At 34.1% G+C, this 7021-nt stretch overlaps 1 long non-coding RNA gene across 2 annotated transcripts in view; it reads left to right on the forward strand.

The window, feature by feature from the left end:
• LOC111092824 overlaps positions 1-3664 on the forward strand; it is a 156079-nt gene extending 152415 nt beyond the window's left edge. For both annotated transcript variants that reach the window (XR_005380057.1, XR_005380056.1), the window contains exon 4: positions 2881-3664. This is a non-coding gene — a long non-coding RNA (uncharacterized LOC111092824). The remainder of the gene's footprint in view (positions 1-2880) is intronic.
• Positions 3665-7021: the final 3357 nt, after the last annotated feature.

Raw genomic sequence — 7021 nt, forward strand, 5'->3', positions numbered from 1 at the left:
TCACTAATTTTTCAGTCCACTCTACAGCACTAAGGAGATATGTGAATAGGAGAAAAGGCAGAGAGGAAAGAGAGGAGCAGAGATTAAGCATATGTAGGTAATTTAGGCATAAATTATGCAACTAGCGTTTGTCAGATTTAGACTTTCATTTTTTGTGTTTCTTTGATGGTGGAGAAATAGTTTTCTTTATCTTTTTACTATTTTAAATTTGGGACCTAAGAAAAGGAAAGGCACATACTCATTGTTCTATGAAATATTTTTCCACAGAGCTAATCTGGTGCCATTGCCCATGTCAGTAGTATTGGGCGATGATACCCTAGTTCACAGTTCAATTGGCAGAGGGAAGAGGCAGGTCAATGACATCCATGCATGTCTACCAGGTGGGCCATGCAAATTTCAATTTATGCCAATCAGCCAGCAGCCCTGTGTTGTGTATAGAGTTAGTGAATATGATAAGAATCTGTGTTCAGAGAGGCCATGCAAGAGAGTGAAATGTATGTAACTTACAACCAAAAGCCATTCCAGAGTTATGTCAGAAAGAGCTTTGCCATTGTTCCCCCTCTACTCCCCCCAACCCCCCACTCCAATGTATGAGGGCAGGAGAAAATTAAGAGGCACATTTCCTTGTGATGGGATTTAAATGCTGGATAGGACGCCTCTATCATTTTGGAACCATATAAGGAACCATAGAACCAGTTGGGCCTCAGGATGTAATCTGACACTCAAAATACATTAATACTTTTTTTTCAGTCAAACAATATAAAGACCAGAGACATGTATAGATTGTACTGTGTTTCTTGGCTAGTCACTTTTGTTTCAAATCAGAAGGTTAACAGTCATTATCTATATCCTGAATTAACTTACCTATAATTCTCTACACTTGTTAGTTTGGAAAAAGGTGGATAATAAGGTCAAGGCTAAGAGGCACATAGTATCTCATCTTGCTGTCAAAATCTATTACTTAAGGGAGCCTGGGTGGTTCAGTGGTTGAGTGTCTGCCTTCGGGTCAGGTCATGATCCCAAGGTCCTGGGATCGAGTCCTGCATTGGGCTCCCCATGGGGAGTCTGCTTCACCCTCTGCCTATGTCTCTGCCTCTCTCTGTGTGTCTCTCATGAATAAATAAATAAAATCTTTTTTAAAAAATTATTATTTAAATAATTAGAAACTTCTGAAACATTAAAGTATAAGTAGTCCTCAAGGGAATAAAAAGGATTTTTCTTTAAAGGAGGAAGAGAGACAGAAAAAGAAGGAAATTGGATTTTGTGTAATTATGATGCGTCAATGTATGATCAGCTTGTTTAATAAATGTAGTACTGTAGTGGGGTGTGGTAAAAGCAGGGGCTGTGAGTGTATGGGGCAGGGGGCATATGGGTATGCTTTCTGCTTGCTTTTACTGTAAACCTAAAACTGTTCTAAAAGATGTAGTATATTTAAAAATATAAATGGATAAGATTTAAAAGTCTTTGTATGCACCAAGGTTATTGCAAGGTTTAGGACTTAGGTATTTGTATCGATTACCATATCTATAGTGATGACCACATGCAGAGTGAGGAAGCCTGACCATTCAGGTTATATCTGCTTCCTCTATGTGAACCCCTTATCACTTCTCTGAGCTAAACTCCTATTTCAATATATTACTTTGTTCTATATATGAAAATATACTTTTGAGAAATCTGATAGGATTATGCTTGAGAATTCTGAAAGAATTTCCCACAGTTAGAAAAAAATTTCACTGTGAAGATCCAAAGGAATCCAAAACTAATCAAGTTGGGCTTTCATACACAGGGAACACTGATATAAGCTTTGGGAAGTTCAGTTCCTGAGTTCCTATAATTGGTGGGATATTCCCATCAATCATGGTGGTTCTGTCTCTATAACCTAGAGGAGACTTTCAAGGCCTGATTAACCTGGTTCACTGGAAGTTATAGATTAGGGCTATGTTTGTTGTGTTAACTTGTGAAGTTCTTGCTTTGCCTGAGGTTTCTCTGAAAAAAGAATGAGTTTGGTTAAGTTGAGAAAATCCATTGCCTCCTTTTCAACCGATTTCAATGCTTGTTTTCAATTATATGTCTTACAAATAGAACTGCTTTTTCTCTATAAATTCTTCATTCCAAATTGATTGTTACCACAAGAAACACTTATGTTCACTGGGCAGATTTTGGAATGAGGTTCATGAGATGATAAAATTATAATTTGGGAAGCATAATTTTTTATCCTTTTAAATTGGCTAGGGTTCTGGAGAAGGATATAGCAAATGGCTAGAACACATTACAACTAAAACATGAGATTTGGAATACAGGCAGACATCATTTTTTTGCACTTGCTTTTTTGTGCTTTGCAAATATCATGTGTGTGTGCGCATGTTTTCTTGCTGTTGTTTTGGCAAATTGTGGCAACCTGCATTGAGCACATCTATCAGCCATTTTTCCAACAGCACTTGCTCACTTTGTGTCTCTATCATATTTTGGTAATTCTAGCAATATTTGAAACTTTTTCACTACTACATTTGTTACAGTGATCTGTGATCAGTGATTTTTGATATTACTATTATAACTGTTTTGGGGGACCATAAATTGTGCCCATATAAGATGGTAACCACCACCTTGATTAGTCAGCAGCTATCAACATCAAGGCAAGACCCTCTACCAGCAAAAAGATCATGACTTGTTGAAAGTTTAGATGATGGTTAGCGTTTCTTATCAATGAAATATTTTCAAATTAAGGTATGAACATTTTTTTTAAACAATGCACACTTAGTTGACTATGGTCACTATGGTATAGTGTTAATAAATAAATAATAAATAAATAAACTTTTATAGGCACTGGGAATCCAAAAAAAATCATTCATTACCTTTTTTGTGATGTTTGCTTTATTGTAGTGGTCTGGAACTGAACCCACAGGATCTCGCAGATATGCCTATATTAGGATGAGAAGGAACAAAGATGAATGCTACCCTATGGGAACTATATACTCAATTCTTTGGGAATTGTGATTTGCAGCTCTTTAAGTGAATCTAGAAATCTGGTTACTGGATAAATTATTAAATAATTTCATTCCTTGTGTATTAAAAATTCAACATTTACCAATGAATAGTTTTCAAATATATTATAATATCTTTCTCAACTATCTGTTCTAAAATAAATGTCTACTTTCCCTTTGAGTGTTTCAAAATCACACTTTAGTCTATTGTGTGTATATATATATAAACATACACACACACACACACATATATGTAAGATATATTAAAGAACTTTGAGAACTGTTTCTTGGCCCCTCAGAAACATCAGTGTCATAATAAAAATCCAACTCTTTGTAAAAGGCACTGATTAATATAGCTTTTTCCCCTTAGCTACTGAATGATTTATCAACTATTTATTGGACTTCAGAAAGGAGTTCATAAAAATGGAAAATAATAATTAAAATCCCCTGAGGGTTATTAGTTACTAGTTGACTTTCTTGAACCCATTACCTTACATAATAAAAATTATCCCTACACTGTATGTCTCTCTGTAATCTGTTTGAATGCTTATACTTACACAGTTAATCTTTTCTAAGTAATAATCTCATGTTATGTTTTTATTCTGTTATTCTCAAAAATAGAGCAGAGAGCAGGAAACTTCTAATTCTGAATCTGTTATTACATAAAACCATTTGTAAACCTCTTTCAGTTGATGCTGTTTTTATTTAATTATTACTAAGAAAGCATTTCCTCTAAAATCAGGAACAAGACAAAGATGCCTACTTTCACCACTCCCATTCAATATAGTACTAGAAGTCCTACCTAGACAAACTATGCAAGACAAAGAAATAAAAAGCATCCAAGCTGGAAAAGAAAAATTATTGCTATTTGCTGATGATATGATCTTATTTACAGAAAATCCCAAAGAGTCAATAAAAAAAAAAAAAAAAAAAAAAACGGTTGGGATTAATCAATGATTTCAGTAAAGTGGCAAGTTACAAAATCAACAGAGGAATCAGTTGCATTCCTTCTCACTAATGATGAGGCATTGGAAAAGAAATAAAACTATCCCATTCGTAATAGCACCAAATATAATAAAAATACTTAGGGATATATTTAACCAAGGAAGTGAAAAATCTGTGCAATGAAAACTACAAGACTTTGCTGAGAGAAATCAAAGAAGACACAAACAAATGGAAGGACATCCATGTTTATAGATCAAAAAAATAAATATTTTTAAAATGGCCATACTACCCAAAGCCATCAACAGAGTCAGTGTTATCTCCATCAAAATACCAAAGACATTCTTCACAGGAAAAACAAACAAAAAACAAAAACAAAAACAAAAATCCTAAAATTTGTGTGGTACCACAGAAGACTGTAAATAGACAAAGCAGTCCCAAGGAAAAAAAAAATTTAAACAGGTAGATGTATCACACTTTCTGATTTCAAACTATACTCAAAACCATAGTAATAAAGATAATATGGTACTGGAACAAAAATAGACATATAGACCGATGGGAAAGAATAGAGAGCCCAGATTTAAATCCTGGCATATATGGTCAACTAATATTTAACAAGGGAGCCAAGAACAGCCAGGGTGGACAAATAGTTCTTCAACAAATAGTTCAAGAAAAATTTCAACAAATAATGCCACAGAACAATAAAATTGGATCCCAATCTCACACCACTCACAAAAATTAACTCCAAGTGGATTAAAGACTTAAACACCTGATATCATATATTTTTTTTAGAACAGAATGTAAAGAGGAAGCTCATTGATATTGTCTTGGCAGTGATTTTTTAGACATAAGGCCAAAAGCACAACAAAAGCAAAAATCAACAAATGGGACTACATCAAACTCAAAAGCTTCTGTACAGGAAAAAAACAACAACAAACAATTAGCATAATGAAAAAATAGCCTACAGAATGGGAGAAAACTTTTGCAAAGCATATATTAGACCAGATACCAAAGAACTCATACAACTTAATACCCAAAATACCAAAGAACTCATACAATTTAATAACAAAAACTTTATTTAAAAATGTGCAGAAGAACTAAATGAACAGTTTTCCAAAGAGGACATCAAAATGGCCAATTGCCACATGAGAAGATGCTCAACATCACCAATCATCAGGAAAATGTAAATCAAAACCACACTGAGGTATCATTTCACACCTGAGAATGGCTATCATCAGGAAGACAAGAGACAATAGGTGTGGGTGAGGATGTGGTGAAAAGGGGACTCTTATATACCACTGGGAATATAAATAAACCCAACCACTATGGAAAAATGTGGAGGTTCCTCAAAAAATTAAAAATAGATCTGCCATATGATCTATTCGGCATAATTCATAGTGGGAAATATAGAAAAGATAGATCTTTGTAAATTTCTTGGAGAAGGTAGGAATGGAGTTAGGCACTGATAGATGGGTCATGTTTTAATCAGAGGAGCTATAAATCTAGTTTCTGTTTTATAGCTAGGGAGTTATAATGGCATTTTTTTTTTACAATGGCAAATTTAATTTCAGATCTTGGATTCAGTCTAGAAGTCAATGCTGTATTATATTTTAACTTCTAACTATTAATCAAGTAGGCAAGTTTAGATTTAGAGAGTACAGTGAATTTAGGAACTTAAATGTATATATGGCTTTTCAAAGGGATTCCTGTTCATAAGTAAAATTTATATAAAGTTACCCACTTACAAAAGTAAAGAGAAAGTCCTAAAGAAACTGAAAAAACCATCAAGGCAAAAGCAAGTAGCAAACCATTAGGGAAGCCATTAACAATTTAACAAAAGGGAATAGGGATTTCACCCACCAAAGAGAATAAAGTATTACAGATATGATTGACATGGTTTGCAGCTATCATAGCAAAAGAGGTTGGATGGCTCCATAGGGCTATTTCTGAATCTTTGATCTTATTACATTAATCAAAAATAATGTATGTTTATAAAGTAGCTCATGTTGCATTTTATTATACTGATGATGGCCATGTCTATTGTCCAGTGGTACAAGGGAGAAAACTGAGAATAGAGAAAAGGAAGAAAATTATGGAGCACAAAACCTTTTGGTTGGCTTAAAAAGCCATCATCCATCTTTCTAGGAAACAACAATCATTTCAGTAAATAATCTTGGGCTTGGAAGATTTCTTACAACATTTATGCAGAAAAACATTTCTCAGCATCTGTTGTGTATACAGAAGGTAAGCACTTCAGCATTCCTAAGACACTTTGTAGATACAAATATAAATCAGACCTCGACTCTGCCTCAGGAATCTTACAGTCTAGGAGGGGAAATATGTCAAGAATATGAGTACTTATGTCATAATCATGGTCCAGTTAAATACCATGGGAGTCCAGAGGAGGGAAGTCATATTCTTAATAGCTGTTTTTATGTTGGCTGGAAACAGTGTTCTTTGAATCATGGTTAAGTCTCTTCCATCTCAAAATGTAATGTTATTTTGCAACAAAAACTTAAGTGTTTTTGTTATAAAGCTTTTTACATAAGAACCAAAAATAAACCCCTTTGTTGAACCCTGTGTTAAAGGTATTTTTCTAGATTACTCTAGATGTTTTTTTTCTAGATTGCGTCTCTAGGAGTTTTTCTAGATTGCTTCTCTTCTGCTGGCAAAGTTCTTGAAGAGTCTTTAGTTCCTTTTTCCACAACCTTATCTAAAACCTATCCACTCCATGTCATCCACAAACTGATTTCCATGTCCGCCACTTTATCTGCAATCAGCAACAAATACAAAAAACTATTTTGAGTCGTTTTATTACCTTCCATGTCTTCTGCATTTAGCTCCTGATTTCTTTTTTCTTGAAACTGTTTACTCCCCTAGTATGCTAGAATTTTGAATTCTGATTAATGATTCCTTCTAAGTCTCCTTCCCAGGTCTCTTTTCCTCAACCAGTCCCTTAAATGTTGATATGCTCTACAGATTGATTCATTGTTGGATCTTTCACTTCTTTTTCTAGAAAACAACATTCCTCTATTCTTAAAGGTTTTTTTTTTTTCCTATAAATAACTTATGTCTCCTACAAAGTATTCATGTTCTCT

This window comes from Canis lupus, chromosome 27, assembly GCF_011100685.1.
Source record: "Canis lupus familiaris isolate Mischka breed German Shepherd chromosome 27, alternate assembly UU_Cfam_GSD_1.0, whole genome shotgun sequence".
Lineage (NCBI taxonomy): Eukaryota > Metazoa > Chordata > Mammalia > Carnivora > Canidae > Canis > Canis lupus.